This window comes from Zophobas morio, unplaced genomic scaffold, assembly GCF_036711695.1.
Source record: "Zophobas morio isolate AGI-343-1 ecotype UQ-CSIRO unplaced genomic scaffold, CSIRO_AGI_Zmor_V1 ptg000022l, whole genome shotgun sequence".
Lineage (NCBI taxonomy): Eukaryota > Metazoa > Arthropoda > Insecta > Coleoptera > Tenebrionidae > Zophobas > Zophobas morio.
This window is the reverse complement of record NW_026972127.1, coordinates 3,777,313-3,796,725: the sequence shown is the minus strand read 5'-3', so window position 1 is coordinate 3,796,725 and position 19,413 is coordinate 3,777,313. Positions and strand designations below refer to the sequence as shown.

Genomic DNA, 19,413 nt, shown 5'->3' with positions numbered 1-19,413 from the left:
TGTTACATTGTTTCGGCACAGGAGAGATGAGAAAAAATGAGTTTTTTTGGACGACTCGGATTCCCTCGGGCGTTTCAATTACGAGATCGCGTAAATATTTGCTGAAGTTGCCGGTACTTTTATGAAAAATCCATTAAAATGGTGTACGTTCAGGAACTTATTGTTTAATTGTTGACTGTCGTAGTTGCGGGTGTTGGGTTAATTTGAATGGGTTGGTTTAATGTTTTCTCGATTTGAATGGTTAGGGTTTTGACAACCGTTGGTGATTGATGGCGTGCAAATAATGGTAAATTATAACGTCAAAGTTTTGCTTTTTTAATAGGCAATTATAAAAAAGTCGTTTCGATTTGTTACACTGCCTTGCAAGAAATTTACGAATTTTTACGCGAGCTCAAAATAATCGGGCCGGAGAATGCTGAGTGAAATCGACCTGATACGTATTGCGAACGGGTTAACGGTGTATTTGAGGTTTATCAAAATTGTAAAATATAAATAATATAACCGGTTAATATAACTGGTGATTAATGAAAGTACGCGATTGACTTTATTGGAGAAGAAGTCACCTGAATGTTGCATTCCAGCATTGTCATATTTTGTTAATAACAATTTTCCCGTCATACTGTGCAAGAGTAGTAATTATCGCATTCCGTACCTGTTCTTATCGTTTCATTGCACTTACCTTGTTTATCGCAATTTCTTTAAGTTCCAATGTCACCTAACACTTATACACATTATTTGATATAGGTCAGTGTATTATATTTTTTGCTTTTTCCTCTAACGCTTCTAGAATAAGGAAAAATAGGTCTCCCATTCTGCCGTCTGTTAACGATTTTATTACATTGATAATTTAATCTGCGAAACTATTGTAAAATTCTAGAGGTGCGTAGTAAAATGCTAGCAAAATTTTATCATTCCATCACAAATTTGATGACGTCGTCTAAAAATTTTGTGAGATAAAGTGTAGTAATTTTAGAAGTGTCATCACTTTCGTTGTTTCCGTAATTTTTTTCAAAAATCTCATGCTCATCCAGAGGCGGATGGGACCTGTTGTACAATCGCACGCAAATGTTTTGAGCCTATGGGCGGATCATTTTTGCCTGCCCTCACCGAAGAAGGCGGTCCAAATCCTTCAAGGGCAGAATTTGTAGGTAGGCTCAAACTACAACGAAATTTACATTTGGTAAGAAGTATTTGTGGCTCACACCAGTTCTCTCAAATTTGTCGGAGAAGATTTAGCAGGTAGTTGTTCCCATGAAATAATGGTCACTTTCGTTCGTGAGTAACCATGGTCCGGACAGGAATTATTTTGCTTTCTTACATCTTTCGACTAATTGTTCCGTATAAAAAATTTCATCACTTTTTCAAATAAAATACTCTTAAATGTTCATAATAAATAAATAAAAAAAACGATATTGTCGTTGAGTGACATGCAACTGGCATAATAATAAAAACGTGCCATTTTTGTTAACTGATATTTTTTTCATAAATGTCGCAAAATTATTAAATTTGTCTAATCATCCCCACCAATAATGTGATGACGTCACTTCAAATTTATGCATAGTAAATGGGTTTTAAATTGTATACAGTAACATAGTCCTACACATGTAGTTTATGACTCCGTGTTGAGTTTTTATCCGAAACGTCCATATTTTTGGAAAAAAAATCAAAATTATAAAACAATATTTTGCAATTTAATTTTGAATTTGCAAAATCGAATAATTTGAAATCTTGCAGATGTTTTAAAGTCAAGATAAATATGATACATTTTTAATTAAAATTTGCTTATCCCCTCTAAAAAATTTATGACGTCACCTCAAAATTTTGCAGAATAAATCCTATCTTAAATGTATAAAATATGATGAGTTTTTATACTTGTGATTTATCATTGTATTAATATTTTTTAGATTTAGTTATACAGGGTGTCTCAAAAATGTTAATGACTGAGTCAATTTATTTTATTGAAGAAATCAAGAATAGCAAAACTGAATACTTTGAAATATTGTAGATGTTTTGAAGTTTTTGTAAGCATGGTTACTTTTTAATTAAAACGTTGTGGGTATCGTTGGTGAATTTGAGAAATAGCGACGGTTACGGTTTTCAGATCTTTTTATTTGATGGTTACAGTTTGAGAGCTCGAGGGAGAAGTTTTTTTAGAAGGGTGTTTGAATGGTCTACAGATAATTTCGGTTTTGGAGAGGTGGAAGCGGGTAAAGAAAGAGTTTAGAAAATTCTAGAAATTGGAAGAGAAAATATTGTGGGAACGGTTGTTCCCCCAAATATGAATGCAATAATAAATTACAAGTAAAAACTTATCATAATTTGCACATTTTAGGTAGAATTTATTAGGCAAAATTTTGAAATGACGTCAAAAATTTTTCGGGGTTGATAACCGATACATTTTGATTAAAAAGTTACCATGCTTACAATAACTTCAAAATGTCTGCAGGATTTCAAAGCATTTGGTTTTGCAGATTTTATTGATTTAATCAATACAATAAATTGACTTAGTCATTAAATTTTTGAGACAGCCTGTATAAGTAAATCTAAAATATTGCTGCAATGATAAATCACAGGTATAGACTGTGATTTATCATCAATTTTGCGATGACGTCATGCATTTTTTGGCGAAGATAAGCAAATACATTTTAATCGTGGCTTTGAAGGTATTCTTCGACTTTCGTTCCATTTCAAAATTTACTCTTTGTATATTTCAGTGGTCACAACGAGTTCACTAACTACGCTGAAGTATGCGAAGATTAAATTTGTCACCGAAAAGATGTCGGAAGTAATAAATTATCCTATCGGTCGAAGAACGTTCGGTCCGGTGTTATACCTCGACCCAAGAGAGACCGCAGTAAAGGATAACAAATGGAACGGATAAAATAAAGCGTCAAACATGATTGATAAACTTTAAACCAAAATTATGAAGTTTATAAACTGAAATTTTTTTTTGTTTTTTGAAATGTAGTACTCTTCAAAAAATAACCGTGACTTATTTTAATGTGAATTTTATAACTGTGGTCGGCACAATTAGACCTAATATTAGTGTGATTTTGGGCATATTCTCGATTTTATTTGAGGAGAACAGGTTTTTTTTTCTAATTTTATAAGTTACGGAAACTAATAGCACATCACAGATATTGCAAAAAAAAAGGGGGCTCAGGTTCCAACTAATTGACAAGATTTCAAAGTATTCAGTTTTGCAATTCTTGATTTCTTCAATAAAATAAATTGACTCAGTAATTTTTTTTTTGAGTCACCTTGCATGTATAAACAAATCCAAAAAATATAAATGGAATGGTAAATCACAAGTATAGACTCATTATTTTCTGAACACTTTAGATAGGGTATTTATAAAATTAAAACTAATTCAGAGTAAAAATTTGGTCAACACGTAAATTTCCTTGTCGTTTGAGCCTACCTACAAATTCTGCCCTTGGACGATTTGGACCGCCTCCTTCAGTGACGACGGGCAAAAATGATCCGCCCATAGGCTCAAAACATTTGCGTGCGAAAAATTTAGACCGGCACCTGAAAGGCCGAAATTATACTTCATTTAAAAGTTTATAAAATTTGGCCTCGAGCACCGTGATGTACAATCGCACGCAAATGTTTTGAGCCTATGGGCGGATCATTTTTGCCCGTCGTCACTGAAGAAGGCGGTCCAAATCGTCCAAGGGCAGAATTTGTAGGTAGGCTCAAACGACAAGGAAATTTACGTGTTGACCAAATTTTTACTCTGAATTAGTTTTAATTTTATAAATACTGTTCGGTATTCGCGAACTTATGTAGTTTAAACTTAAAAGTCCCCATATCGGTTTGGACCACCCCCAGAGGGCTAACCATATGGGGAGAAGTAGTAGCCTACGGTATTCGGCCGTAATAACATCTCGGAGCTACCGGTGCGAGTGCTTACAACACTTTATTCTTGTTTTGTGCGGTTTTCTCAACGATAACTACTACACATCACTTCGCCAGGGGATCCCCGAAGCAACGAATTCAACGCACCTTAATCCATCAAGCCCAGGTAGGTCCACAAACGATAGTGGGGGTTTCGTTACCTGTCGGCTTCGTAAGTTCGCGTACAACACGTACAAATACCCTATCTAAAATGTTCAGAATATTGTTACGATTGACGGGCGAATAATAAATCGGGCGTTGGTAAAACTCAAAAATTTATTTCTTCAGGTCGAATTACAACACTATCTATTGCAACGAATATGTACAGAAATTATTCCGGCGCTCTCGACTGTCTTCACTGGATGAATGAATCCATTACCTACGGTCGCCTCTATTTAAACCCATAGTCCCTGATCGAGATCCTTCACGAACATCCATCGCGACTCCGCTTCGAGACTCCCCTGGACGCCGCTTCGAGACGCTCCAGACCTGTCTTTATGCGCCCGCCGCTCGGCCGTCGACACCGTCAGCAGCGATGATTCACCCATCAGCGCCGTGCGTACGTCCAGAAAGCTCTCGACGGCCATAGGCGTCGTACTGGGGCGACGTAAGGGTGTATTTCGTAACACTGCCCCCCTCTTCAAATCCGATCGTCCCGATCGGAAGCGTCTTCGTTGTTTCCTTCGTACCGTTTTAGTCGATCGAGATGAACGATCTTCATCTTCGTCTTTGGTCCACGTTGGATCCGATAAACTACGTCATTTATTCTAGTGACGATAGTGTATGGACCTTCCCAGTCAGGAGCCAGTTTTGGGCAACGTCCCTTCTTCCGTCGGGGGTTATACAGCCACACTAAGTCATCTTCCTGGAATCCGCCACAGTTGGCCTTCACATCATAACGGGTCTTCATTCGGTCACTGGCAATCTTGATCCGGCCCCTCACTAGTTCATGCACGTTGACCAACTTCTCTTTCAGTTCGTCCACGTAGTCACGTACTTCCATTGGTTCTTCGGATGGCAATCCAAAGACTAGGTCACAGGGCAGCCGCAGTTGCTTCCCAAATACAACGTGAGCAGGTGTTTGACCCGTGGTGTCGTGGATAGCTGCGCGGTAGGCCAGCAGGAATAGTGGAAGGTGCTGGTCCCAATCCCTTTGGTGCTCTTCTACCACTTTCGAAAGGTGTTGCTCCATAGTCCGATTGAACCTTTCCACCATGCCGTCGGACTGTGGGTGTAGTGGCGTTGTCCTTGTCTTACGTATTCCCAGTAGTTGCATCACTCTTTGGAAGACGTTGGATTCGAAATTGCGTCCCTGGTCTGAGTGAAGTTCCAAGGGGACGCCAAACCTACTGATCCAATTGTCAACCAGTACTTTCGCGACCGTGACGGCTTCCTGATTTGGAATGGCATAGGCATCTGGCCACTTGCTGAAGTAGTCGCTAGCCACCAGGATAAATTTGTTGCCGTCGTTTGTTACAGGGAACGGACCGGCCACATCGATGGCGATTCTTTCGAAAGGTGCCCCAACATTATATTTCTTCATCTTTCCCCTCGCCCTGGTATGAGGACCTTGGCTGGCCGCACACGTCGTACACTTGCGACACCAACTTTCGACATCGTCACGATGACCTACCCAATAAAACCTCTCCCGGATTTTCGACAAAGTTTTGTTCACTCCGAAGTGGGCTCCAGATGTTCCGGCATGAACTTCCTCTAAGACCTTGGAAACCTTTACCTTGGGGAGGACCAGCATCGTCTTAGAGGTACGCCCATCAGGACTCTCCCACTTTCGCTTCAAGAGCCCATTTTCCATGACCAAGGAATCCCATTGGGCCCATAATGCCTTCAAACTGGGGGATTGGTCGGACAATTCTGCCAGCCGGGTCGTTCGACTCCTTCCTCCTTCCACTTTCGTATTGGTCCGATTATGTCGTCTGCTTCTTGCTCACGCTTTAACCGCGCCGTTGTCCATTCTTCATCTTGCTCAAAAATCGTCCGACGAACGGGCAGGTTCCCTTCTTCCGCGTCGATCCTGTCGCAGTGCTTGCACTCTCCACACGGACGTCTTGACAAAGCGTCAGCGTTGTTGCGAAGTCGACCCGCTCGGTGTTTGATTCTAAAGTGGTACTGCTGTAGTCGTTCCAACCAACGCGCTACTTGGCCCTCGGGATTCTTTATCTGCAGTAGCCACGAGAGGGCAGCGTGGTCGGTCCTGATCAGAAACTCCTGTCCGTATAGATACTTGTGGAAGTGGTTGACGGCTTTGACAATGGCTAGCAGTTCCTTCCTTGTGGCACAGTAATTTCTCTCTGGTTTGGAATGTAATTTACTAAAATATTCGATAACCCTTTCCTCCCCATCTTGTATCTGCGACAATACGGCCCCAACTCCCGAGTTACTCGCATCGGTATCGAGGACGAACATTCCTTTGTCCCTGGGGTAAGCCAAAATGGGGCTGGTGCACAAAGCCGTCTTCAGTCTCTTAAAAGCCATCTCACATGTACTGCTCCACTTGAAAGTCGCTTTCTGCTCCGTCAGTTGGTGTAACGGTGCTGCGATGTCGGCATACCCTTCTACAAATCGTCGGTAATATGTGCAGAGTCCCAAGAAGCTTCGTAGTTCATGCTTGTCTCTTGGTATGGGCCAATCCCGGATAGCAAGAACTTTCGTCGGGTTGGTTTCTATTCCATTCTCCGACACGATATGGCCCAGGAACTCGACTCGTTTCTGGAAGAGTGAGCATTTCTTGGGATTTAGTTTCAAACGAGCGTTTTCCATTCGTTCTAGCACCTCCTCGAGATTCTTCAGATGGTCGTCAAACGTTTTGCCCATAATCATGACGTCGTCGAGGTATACCAGACAGGTCTTCCATGTCAATCCTTTCAGCACCATCTCCATCAGCCGCTCGAATGTTGCTGGCGCATTACATAATCCGAAGGGCATAACGGTGAAGTGATAGAGGCCACTTCCGGTGGAGAACGCAGTCTTTTCTTTGTCGTCCGGGTGCAAGCCTACTTGCCAGTAGCCACTCTTCAAGTCCAAGGTCGAAAACCACGCCGAGCCGGATAAGGTTGTCAAGGTATCGTCTATTCGAGGAAGGGGGTAACTGTCTTTCTTCGTGACGTCGTTCAGTTTCCTGTAATCGACGCAAAATCGGGTAGTCCCGTCCTTCTTGGTAACCAAGACTACTGGAGATGACCACGCGCTGTTGGATTCTTCGATTACCCCATCTCTCAACATGTTGTCCACGAGTCTTGTAGCTTCTTCTTGTTTGGCTAGGGGTAGTCTTCGAGGAGCCTGACGGATCGGTTGCGTGTCACCAGTGTTTATTCGGTGTTCTACGATGTTGGTCTTCCCGAATGGTTCCTCCTCTGAGGCGAAGACATTACGGTGCCTACGAATGAGTCCTTTGGCCAGTTTTCTCTCACGAGCAGACAGCTGGTCCCAGTTGACCTCCAAGCCTTTGGTATCCCCTTCCTTAGACTCATTCTCAACGTCTTCTTCCTCGCAGTTCAATACTCGGGCGACTGGCTCACACATTCCGATAATCTCCCCTTTTCTAATATTGACTGCATTGGGAAACACGTTTGCCACACGTAAAGGTATGTCACGATCGGTTTTGACTAGGGTGCTCGCGATCAGGAGCTTGTGGGTCGAGTCACGTGCCGGCTGCACCATCCCCAAACTGTATCCAGGGTTCGTCTCTACTCTGGCGGGGACGATGACTTCTGTATTACCATCTACCTTCGTTGTCTGACAGACCACTAGTCTGACCGTTGCAGCTTCCACATTCGGACGTCCCAACACAAATTCTTCGGCTCCAAAACGCAGAATTTTCTGTTCTGGATCGATCATTAAACCATACCGGCTGATTAGGTCCATACCCAAAATGAAATCGTCAGCGATTTCCGCCACCAGAACTTCATGCTTTATTCGGAGTCGACCGAGCTCTACATTCACCACCGCTGTACCCAGAACCGGTGTTGTTTCTCCTGTGACCGTCTTCACATTCGTGGCTGTACATACTGATTCAATCGGGCAATTTTGTAACCTGGATCTGCGTGCAACGGACACTTCGGCTCCTGTGTCAATGATGATCTTCGATTCCCGTCCATTGATTTTTCCGCTGATTGTCGGACTGTCGACGCTCCCCGCGATACTTCTAACCATTATAGTCGTTGGGGCTTCTCTTTTAGCAGCCAGTACGCGCCCCGAGGTACCGACTGCCTTTAGTTTTCCTGCTCCTGATGTAGAGGAGGTCGCGGCTGCGATCTCCTCATCGGCGCTGGCGATCTAACACGGCAATCCCTCCTAATATGCCCTTGACGCCCACACCTGTAACATTCTAGGCGCCCTCCATGTTGTCTAGAACTGCCCGTCTTGATTTCGGCGATTATTTCGCGGGCGAATTTCTCAAAGTTCTCGTTCATTTTGTCGAGACTCTCTTGAATAGGGTTTACTTCGCCCTGAACCCCAATGCCGCGTATCTTAACGTTGGAACGAGGTGAGCTGTTGTATGCGGCGTCCACTTCTAACGCTCGAATCAGCGCCTCGGATGGTTTCTTGAACCCGGAGATTTGCAGGACTCTTCTTACCTCACCATCTCTTACGCCGTTTACGAAGGTTTCTGCTGCCAGTCTGTCTTGAAAGTCTTGCGGAGCTTCAGGATAGGCGAGGTGTACCAAACGTTTAACATCAGCCGCAAACTCCTGAAGAGATTCACTACTCTTCTGAATCCTAGATTTAAGCTGCGCTACGAAAACTTGCCGGAGGTGTTCATCCCCAAATCTCAATTCGAGGGCGGTCGTCAAGGCGGTATAGTCCCTCTGGTTCTCTTCTGATAATGTCTGTAGAATCTCCAGGGTCGCACCTCGTAGTGCTACTACCAAAGCGGTCGCTTTCTGTTGGTCATTCCAGCCATTCGACAAGGCCGCAGCTTCAAATTGCTTCTTATAAGTAGTCCACGACGTCTGCCCATCAAAAATAGGGGGTTGAACTCTCACCGGACTGAATTCTGCAGGGGTCGCAATTGTAGGTCGTGGTGTTTGCAACCTTTCTTCGAGCTCCTTGATCTTGTTTTCCATTTCATTTCTCACCTCGTCCACTTCATTTCGCACGACTTGGAGGATTTCGCTTCGGCTGTTCAAAAGTGTAGTTTGCATAGCTTTTAAATTTTCTTCCATTATTCTTCGCTCTTCTTTTCTACTTTCTTCCATTATTCTTTGATTTTCTTCCATTATTCTGCGATCTTCTTTTCTATTTTCTTCCATTATTCTTCGATTTTCTTTTCTACTTTCTTCCATTATTCTTTGATTTTCGCTCAACATTTTCATCATTTTTGTCAGTTGTTCCTCCATGTTGGCTGTTTGCGCTCTTGTGGTAGTCGGCATAAAATTTTCTTCTAGAAACTTGTAGAGTCTTGACAGATGTCAATTCTCGAAGCCAATGTCAGGTGATGAAAGTCTAATTCCGTTATTCGACTCTTACCACGGGAGAGAATTTTCTCGAAAGTTCACTTTGTTCCGGTCTCCCCTAGTAGCACCAACCAAATTTGAATCCCGATTTATTTCACAATTAATCCCACTCCTGACACCAGTGTTACGATTGACGGGCGAATAATAAATCGGGCGTTGGTAAAACTCAAAAATTTATTTCTTCAGGTCGAATTACAACACTATCTATTGCAACGAATATGTACAGAAATTATTCCGGCGCTCTCGACTGTCTTCACTGGATGAATGAATCCATTACCTACGGTCGCCTCTATTTAAACCCATAGTCCCTGATCGAGATCCTTCACGAACATCCATCGCGACTCCGCTTCGAGACTCCCCTGGACGCCGCTTCGAGACGCTCCAGACCTGTCTTTATGCGCCCGCCGCTCGGCCGTCGACACCGTCAGCAGCGATGATTCACCCATCAGCGCCGTGCGTACGTCCAGAAAGCTCTCGACGGCCATAGGCGTCGTACTGGGGCGACGTAAGGGTGTATTTCGTAACAATATGATGAGTCTATACTTGTGATTTACCATTCCATTTATATTTTTTGGATTTGTTTATACACACAAGTGACTCAAAAAAAAAAATGACCGAGTCAATTTATTTTATTGAAGAAATCAAGAATTGCAAAACTGAATACTTTGAAATCTTGTCAATTAGTTGGAACCTGAGCCCCCTTTTTTTTGCAATATCTGTGATGTGCTATTAGTTTCCGTAACTTATAAAATTAGAAAAAAAAACCTGTTCTGCTCAAATAAAATCGAGAATATGCTCAAAATCACACTAATATTAGGTCTAATTGTGCCGACCACAGTTATAAAATTCACATTAAAATAAGTCACGGACATTTTTTGAACAGTACTACATTTCAAAAAACAAAAAAAAAATCAGTTTATAAACTTCATAATTTTGGTTTAAAGTTTATCAATCATGTTTGACGCTTTATTTTATCCGTTCCATTTGTTATCCTTTACTGCGGTCTCTTCTGGGTCGAGGTATAACACCCCACCGAACGTTCTTCGACCGATAGGATAATTTATTACTTCCGACATCTTTTTGGTAACAAATTTTATCTTCGCATACTTCAGCGTAGTTAATGAACTCGTTGTGACCACTGAAATATACAAAGAGTAAATTTTGAAATGGAACGGAAGTCGAAGAATACTTGTTTATTGCGAAAATATGGTTGATGGCATGCGCCGCAGACTTGAAGAATGCATCAACAATAATGGTTACTATACTTCGTATTAAAATTGCTTTCCTACTAAAAATGATTTTAATACTTTGTAGGGACAACCGTTCCCACAAAAACCACGTGATCGACCTAAACCCATTCATTATTTATGTAAATCTGTACAAATGTAAATACGTAATATCTTTCGTCTACCTGCCCTATGCTCCTATTTTCTCTTCCAATTTCTAGAATTTTCTAAACTCTTTCTTTACCCGCTTCCACCTCTCCAAAACCGAAATTACCTGTAGACCACTCAAACACCCTTCTAAAAAAACTTCTCCCTCGAGCTCTCAAACTGTAGCCATCAAATAAAAAGATCTGAAAACCGTAACCGTCGCTATTTCTCAAATTCACCAACGATACCCACAACGTTTTGATTAAAAAGTAACCATGCTTACAAAAACTTCAAAACATCTACAATATTTCAAAGTATTCAGTTTTGCTATTCTTGATTTCTTCAATAAAATAAATTGACTCAGTCATTAACTTTTTTGAGACACCCTGTATAACCAAATCTAAAAAATATTAACCCTCGAGCGGGCGCGCGTTCTGACATTCCAAGAGCGGGCGCGTCGTGTATTTTGTACACAATGAATAGATGTGTCGTTTAAATGTTAAATTAATGTTTTTTATTAAGTAGAAATGTTGACATTTCCTTTATCATTTTATTATTTCAATAATTAAACAACATATGACGCTTTAGATATAAAAATTTATTTACAAAATTTAACAAGAATGTAAGACAAAAATCAATCACTTTCGATTTATCTTTTCCTATAAAGTTGTCATTAGATGACATCAAACTAGTTCCAGGATCATTAGGAAAATCTTCTGTATTGCTACAGTCCGCGAGAAGTTCAATTTCAGATTCAGAGTCGTGACCACTGAACGCAACTACTTCTTCATCCGTTTCTGAAATATCTTGATTTTCTAATTCAGTTCGCTCCGTTTCTGAGTCTTCATCATGCAGAATTCTATACAGGTCATCATCTGTTAGGTAACGTCTTCTAGCCCTACAAAATTTATATAAGATCACAAAATTTATTGGCATTCAAAAACTTACATATTTTTAGTTCTTTTTCAATCGGTGTCTTATACAAAAATTAATAAAACGTCCCTTGAAAATCTGAAAACAATAAAAATATGATTTTATAACTAATTAATTTCATGCAACAGGTTACTAATTGAATGAATATAAACAAATGTTGGGCTAAAAATGACAAAATATTAAATACTTACATCAGAAAGCGCGGCGTGTACTCTATACACAACACGGGAGAGATTCTTGTTTTTGCTAACTGTTTAGTTCTCACACTCACAAACAAAAGTTTTACTTGACCACTCGAAAGACAAAACTCGACTAGAGGAATACCTGAATCTACCCGACCGGATGTTGTATTATGCTAATTTTAGAACCAATAATCTGGTCACCGTGTACAAAATACACGTGCGCGCCCGCTCGAGGGTTAATACAGTGATAAATCACAAGTATAAAAACTCATCATATTTTATACATTTAAGATAGGATTTATTCTGCAAAATTTTGAGGTGACGTCATAAATTTTTTAGAGGGGATAAGCAAATATATATTAATTAAAAATGTATCATGTTTATCGTGACTTTAAAACATCTGCAAGATTTCAAATTATTCGATTTTGCAAATTCAAAATTAAATTGCAAAATATTGCTTTATAATTTTGATTTTTTTTCCAAAAATCTTTACGTTTCGGATAAAAACTCAACACGGAGTCATAAACTACATATGTAGGACTATGTTACTGTATACAATTTAAAACCCATTTACTATGCATAAATTTCAAGTGACGTCATCACATTATTGGTGGGGATGATTAGACAAATTTAATAATTTTGCGACATTTATGAAAAAAATATCAGTTAACAAAAATTGCACGTTTTTATTATTATGCCAGTTGCATGCCACTCAACGGCAATATCGTTTTTTTTTATTTATTTATTATGAACATTTAAGAGTATTTTATTTGAAAAAGTGATGAAATTTTTTATACGGAACAATTGGTCGAAAGATGTTAGAAAGCAAAATAATTCCTGTCCGGACCATCGTTACTCACGAACGAAAAGTGACCATTATTTTATGGGAACAACTACCTGCTAAATCTTCTCCGACAAATTTGAGAGAACTGGTGTGAGCCATAAATACTTCTTACCAAATGTAAATTTCGTTGTAGTTTGAGCCTACCTACAAATTCTGCCCTTGAAGGATTTGGACCGCCTTCTTCGGTGAGGGCAGGCAAAAATGATCCGCCCATAGGCTCAAAACATTTGCGTGCGATTGTACCATTGGTGCCTCTGGAAAATTCTCAATTTCCAGTTGGTCCCATCCGCCCCTGTGCCCGTGATGTCTCGTCGTTGAAGTGATTTGAGAAAGAATCTCGGGGACCCCTCCTGTCTGGTTTTTGAAGTACATAATTTGAAAGAGTCTCGAAGGTCCATGATCGGGGCGGATGGGACTTGCTGAACCAGCGCGGGAAAAATTTAGACCGCCACCTCCGGAAAATTCCAGATTTCCAGATTGTCCTATTCCTTCCTGTTTTCGTACCCTCGTTTCTTTTATTTTTAAAGGTCGCATTTCCGCGTAAACCGATCTTTTTGACTTGTAATTCGACCTTAAACCGTTTGTTAAATTTTCCACGCAGATACGGAATTTCGGGACATTTCTGGGACATCCAGTGTACTTGCATATTTTCAAGGTAAATGTTCTCGATCATTTTTTATAGCGGTGGGTGTACGCGTATTCGCTGAAGGATATTATTTTTAATGTAAATATGTTTTTTGCTTTTGGAGCGTATAAGGAGACCATACGTCACTTTTTTCCGACGACAACTTTTTGCCCTGGGGACTTTTTATGGAAATATATTTTTTGCGAAACTTACAATAAGCCACTTTTCTTTCATGACGCCTTCATGGCTGTAGTCATTTTAATTTCGAGGTTGTTGCGTCTCAATAGTTCAAGGCTTTACCTATCACCAGGAAAAGAAAAACGTTTCTATCCGGAAGTTTTCAGGTTCACTTGTCATCTGTGATATTAAAGTTTTTTGATCTCTCCGGTTTTAGCGGGCAAAAAATAAGTTGACAATTAGGTCCGCTGGTTTCACAGTCGGCATTCTTCCCGAATTTTAACAAAATTTTTGCCTCGATATTTCGGGCATAATGAAATAGCCGGCGGACTAGTATTTTGATTAAAAAATATTTCGGCAGTAAAAACGTCAGCGGAGGTATTTATAAATTTAGTTTTATCTTCACTTTGTGTTCGCGTAGTTTTTTCCACATCATTATTAATATGATCCTCATTTCTTGCATTTATTAACATAAATGTTTTTAACGTTGTAATAAATTGTGACTACCATAACTTTAAATCAAGGAAGCGTAGCGAATATATCAAAACAGTTTAAAGAAGATATAAAAATTCCTGTTTTGGCTTCATCGAATCGACACCGAAAGAAGAACGAAATTTTTCAGGATCGGTTGCACCTATTCGGGATTTTCAATCGAATTCCGAACGAGGGCCCATTTATATCGAATGTATCTTTTACAACGGGAGTTTTATTTCTGGTTAAATTATTTCAGTTATTTCCGACGAAATTCTTTGTGTAAAAAAACTTGGCCGTTTCACTTCGGTATCAGTATGTAGTTAATGTTTTGTTATTGGAAAAATCTCATATCGATGTGCCATAAATTACGGCGAAATGGGGCGAGGAGAGTTGTTTTTGTGAAAACGACAGGAGCAAGAATTGTTAAAGTCGGAAAATTACTTTGAAATGAATTTACATAGAAGGAATGTCGACGATAAGGGAAAAACGTAGAATATTTATCAGCTTATTTGTACCACTTCAAAGTGCTTTTATACTGAGCTATAAAAAGTAAAATAGGTGGAGATGATAAGCTTTGAAACGTTAATTGAGTGTGATTTTCGCAAAAAATTCCTACGACTTCCATTTTTCGCTAAATAACGAGTGAAATCTATTGTTAATGATGCGGCAGTATTTATCTATTGTGCGTGCAATTTGGAAATTTGTTCGACGGATTGAAGTTTAATTAAACGTAATTATAGATGATTTATATTTCCATGGTACTTTGCGTTTATTTTAGTCTTTTGTTGTGATAATTGATTATGGGCGTGTTTTGTTTGAACACGAATAGTGCATAAATGGATCATGCGTGTTATATTTTTTCTATTTTCATAATTTTAGAGAGTGCCTCGAAGAATTTTTTTATTGTTTTTAAAAGCTTTCATGTTTGCAGGTCTGCTTTTCTCGTGCAGAAATTTTTTCGTTGGCTTTACCCCAATGAATTTTTTGTTGTTGCTGGTGTGCTTTTAGATTTTTTTTAATACGTACAGTTTTTTCGACACACGCAACAAATAAATAGACTAAATTTTAAATCTGTTACTCATCAGTTAACCAGAAACATTATTGACATAACTGAAAGGTTTGTCTTGTCAGAGCCACATTTTCTGTGCAAATGAGAATATTTGCACGACGTGTTTTTACATGTTTTATGTCGCCTATAGAGCTGAGTTTTAGTTTAATGGAAATGGTTTTTCCTACTTTTGTGTGTTTTGATTTTTCAAAATTTTTTGTTAATTTCTCTGTCAACCTCGTATATTTTTTCACTTCAGTACCGTTTTTGATTAATTGTTTGTTTTGGACCATTTTGTGCAACATTTTTGTTTCTATTTTGCATAATGTTGCTAATTTCGTCCAAATTTCTTGATTCTGAACGCAGGTAATATTGAGAGGTTTTCTTGTGGTAATGATACTTGACCGTATTTAATTGTACCCATTATTACTACATTATTACTGCGTTTGTTTGATAGTGAGTATATATACATAATTATAAAATTGTTAATCAAAAGTGCCATGTTCCAAGTCAATTTAAAATTGACGTAAGTAATTAAATGTAATTATACATAATGACCCACTCACATGATACTGTATCTAAATGACGGTTTTAACCCTTTCTTGTGATAATAAATTATAACAACTACCATGTTATTCAAAGTTATTTAAGTATGCAAAATGCTACTTAAACAATCTTTGTTTATATCATAATCAATCCTAGTTAACGAGGTAGCGGCCTATCGCTAATTGCAGTAATTCTAGCGAATTTCGTGGTGTCGATAACAAAAAGAAGATTAGCAGTCGAAACTCTTCGTTTCGCTTTCGAGTAAAAGTGCGGATCCTTGAAAACGAAGAAAGAGTTCGTTCACCCAAGCACGATGTAGCAACATCATTACGCACTCTCCTTATCCCATGATATAACTCGATTGTGATCGCAATTAGCATAATCAAAGGCAAAATGTGCCCAATACCAAGAACCCACACCTACTGAAACCCATTACCATTCAAGAAAGAAGAAAAAGAACCCGAAGCATATAATTTTCCGTACTGTTGAACGCCTAATTCATTTTTTTTTCTCTCCACCGCGTCTATAAACTCCTGTAGTAACACCCATCGAAAATTTAACACTGTAAACAACAACAACAACAATAATTCATGTCAGTGGAGCGTGAAGAAGAACCCAAAGTCGCCGTTGCTGCGATAAGAAAGGGAGTGTGCGGCACTGTCACTATAGTAGAGACACCAACCGAGTGGTGGTCTTCGGTCTTCAGGCTGAAACTCGACCGAGTATACAGTGGCGTCGTCATCTGAATTCTGTAACATTTTCGAAAGCTTCGTACTTTTTTTTCGTTGTTGACACTTCGGAAACGCCAACCGGATTTTTTTTGTGTTTTGTGGTTACACAGTGGGTTTCAAAATATGTTAGCACAATAGAACAGTAGAAGTAAAAAGGTGGAAAATTTCATACGGGGTACTGAAAAATTAATATTGGAAACTCCCATTGTTGGTAGGTAGTCAAATACTTCATCAAAGAAGGTCGTAATGGAGTTATAAAACCGACCTCAGGGGTGCATCTTTAGCCTTTGTACTGCAACCTAAAGATGGATGCACCCCTGCGGTCGGGTTTATATTAGCCCTGTTATGATCGTCTTTGTTGCGGTATTTGACTCCATAACAATAGGACCCTACCATATCCCATTAGAGCCTTGTGGAGGACTATAATATACAGTCAACTCGGTCCCTTCGATGTCCATTAAAATTACATATTCAAAAAGAAAACAAGCAACTGTGAAAAAAAATATATAAAATTTCTAATATCTTTACCACTCGTGTAATCAAAGCCCTCGTCCATGGATGCTGTGCCTCAAACGCTTCGCGCTAGAAAAGCTGACGAACCGTTGCGGATGGCACCGAAACACATCGATCTCGTTTGAACCATACGGTCAGATCCCGTTGCTCCGCCCCCACGGAAAGCGGATTTTTTTTCCTGTACGAGAAAAACAGTTAAATTTTCTATTATTCTCCCGCGTACTGACCTGATTTACAGTCGGATGCGGATGCGGCGTGAAAAGGGGCCCCGCTGATTTTCATCAGTCCGGAACTGAGACCGTCCAATCAGATCGGCAAATCTGATTTCGGTGATTTTTTGCAATTTTTCTAAAATCACCAAATCGAATCGGGCCTTCCGTCGCGCTGATTGGAACGAAATTGTAAAAAGCACGGTCAGGGACGGAACGAAAAAAAGAGACCGGGGCTGTTTTTGCCGGCTACATTAAAGATGAGACTGCTAAAATAAAGCATCTGGCGAAAGTGAGGCGCGGGAAAGTCGTGTTTATTTTGCGTGTTGTTTTGTAGTTTTTGTGTTGAATTATAAAATATTTCTTTTGCTTTTCGTGGGAGTGATGAGGGTTTGGTCGGGAAGTCCACGTGTGATTTCTTTTTTTTTGTGGGATATATTGAGAATATCGCGTTATAAAATTTTCTAAACTCGCACCGTATGAAATATTTTGTTTATTTTCGATAGAAATGATACGCTGATTTATGGGAAGGGAACATGTGTATCAACAATTTTTAGTTTTTTTTGGAAGTCGCAACAGTTTTCAGTTATCACGAAATTCAGCAATAAATAGAAAATATCAGTCATCAGTTTTATTTTTTAGATGAGTTGACATTAAATCTATAACTAGTACAGCGACGACTGCAATATGAAGGCAAACAACTTTATTAAATGAAAAAATACAATGCATGCGCATCGTTGGAATTTTGAAACAATTAGTATTATTTTAATTGTGTTTGCCATAACAACTGCGCATCCTTTGGGAGTTTTATCTCATTGTAAAATTAAACTTATGAATATTATCAGCGTTTAAATTAGTTTTATGTTGTTTTTACTCATATTTGCATTTATTTATCTAACCGATCCTTTTTATTGACAAACACGTTAAAAGACTGCATTTTCTGCATTGCTCAAAACATTTCGTGTAGCGAACTTTTTGCAGTTTATTGTTCAATTTGTTTATTTGTGTGATTTTGGGTGTCGCCAAACTGAAGTCTTTTCCATATTTTCAGTTTTTCGTTTAAGGTATCTAACTGTTCTCCCGCCTAGAGCGTGTGTGTATTTATTATTCAGCCCGCTTGTTTGCATACAGTAATTTCGTTTCGTATTTAAATAAATTGTTTTTATGGAGATCATAATTAATAAACTTCGCACATTTGAGGCACATGGCGTCAAGTTGTTTCCACCTCGGCTTGTGCTTACACTGTAAATATGAAATTCTTATCGCCACCACATGTTGGTTGCCGCAACCCCTGCGATTGATTAAAAAATAATAGCCTTCGTCGACTAAAACAAATTCAACAAAATAATTAGTGGCTTGAATGCCAGAAATAAGTTGTTCGTTCGTCGTGTATGACTAATTTTAACTTTTATGTCTTCGTACGTTTAACTAATCGTTCGTGTTTACTTAGTATGTATATTTTTAGACATTTTGACGATCGCCTCGCTATCGCTCATTTCTCAGATAGCGGGTAGATATGTCAGAATTGCGGGTAATAGAATTTTCCCAAGGCTAATATATTGCCTTTTAAATTTAACCGCATGTCAAATGAAGACTATTTATATTATTTATATCGCATTTAAATTTTTAAATGGCGCCATTTCTGCTAATCCTTTCACCTGAGGCATAATTAAAACGAAATGATAAAGACATCCGTCTTGTTATAGCGTCTATCCTTTGGCCAAATGGATTGTGCCGGATGGCGTCTTTGTCGAACTAATATTTTTTTCCTACATATTGCCACGCTTGTGTGCCTCCATTTCCTGCAACTAACATTTCTGCGTCTTGACAGTCCTTATCTCATATCCTGTTTTGTTGTAGAAATTTGTCGCGTTTCTCTTTAACACACTTCCTAGTTTTAGCACGCCTTTGGTTGGAAGATGAATGAAGAGCTTCGTCATCATCCTTATTATTATTTTTATTTGGTTTGGTTACTTTGTATTTGTCAGTTTATGAAAGTCATCTGATATGAAAGCAAGTGTCAGCGGATGATTAAACAGTCTTGTCGGCTGAGTACAGGTTTGTGTTCTCTTTTTACAAAACGATACAAGGTTGCGTCGTGGATATTACAATTTTGATACAATGTTGGATGGTATTGTATGATAATAATTAAAGCTTGACAGGCGCGCACCGAAAAGTTTTTTTTAACACAGTGTGTGTGCAACGTTGCAACAGCTGTATATGCACAAAGTCGATCACTTGGCAGTGTCAGTGTAGTTACTTTTAGCGGACCACTGGGTTTCTTCAATAAAATTTGACGTACAAATAATTGACTATCTATCTATTGGGAATTTGAGTGAATTTCTAAGTGGTCATAAATTTAAAAAAAGGTATGTTCCCACTGA

General features: G+C 39.2%; 1 protein-coding gene and 1 long non-coding RNA gene across 7 annotated transcripts in view; one reads left to right on the top strand and one right to left on the bottom strand.

Annotated features, from left to right (window-relative positions):
• LOC135133740 (growth factor receptor-bound protein 14-like) overlaps positions 1–19,413 on the top strand; it is a 165,956-nt gene that overhangs the window by 78,556 nt on the left and 67,987 nt on the right. The window lies entirely within an intron of this gene.
• LOC135133743 (uncharacterized) lies at positions 11,448–12,082 on the bottom strand. The gene is made up of 3 exons (XR_010281203.1): positions 11,872–12,082; positions 11,696–11,758; positions 11,448–11,645 (listed from the first exon to the last, which is right to left on the bottom strand). It is a non-coding gene; the product is annotated as an uncharacterized LOC135133743 (long non-coding RNA).